At 76.4% G+C, this 322-nt stretch overlaps 1 protein-coding gene across 1 annotated transcript in view; it reads right to left on the bottom strand.

Annotated features, from left to right (window-relative positions):
* Positions 1 to 322, bottom strand: part of Phb2 (prohibitin 2) — a 7,827-nt gene that overhangs the window by 3,836 nt on the left and 3,669 nt on the right. The gene's annotated exons all lie outside the window — the stretch shown is intronic.

The raw sequence follows: 322 nt of genomic DNA, 5'->3' as shown, positions 1-322 counted from the left end.
CCGCCCGCTCGCTCCCCGAGCCGAACTTCGCGCACCGGAAGCTCGGCGGCGGAAGTCCCGCCCCCCCGCCGCTCGCCACGCCGCGCCCGCCCTCGCCGGCTTCACCAGCGCTTTCGCCCTTTGGCCGGCGCCCGCTTTCAAAATGGCCGCCGGAAGGAAGTTTGGCCGAGGGAAGGCGGGCCCTCGGAGGGGAGGAGCTCAGTCGCAGCGGAGGAGGGCCCACGCCGCTTCCGGTCCGGGGGCAAGATGGCTGCGCCCAGTGGTGCGTGCGCGCCTCGCGAGCGGGAGCAGGCCTGGGAGGCCGCGGCGCCCAAGCGGCCCC

The sequence above is a fragment of the Dipodomys ordii genome, unplaced genomic scaffold, assembly GCF_000151885.1.
Source record: "Dipodomys ordii isolate 6190 unplaced genomic scaffold, Dord_2.0 Scaffold69, whole genome shotgun sequence".
In the NCBI taxonomy this organism is placed as follows: Eukaryota; Metazoa; Chordata; class Mammalia; order Rodentia; family Heteromyidae; genus Dipodomys; species Dipodomys ordii.
This window is presented reverse-complemented; position numbering and strand designations above follow the sequence as displayed.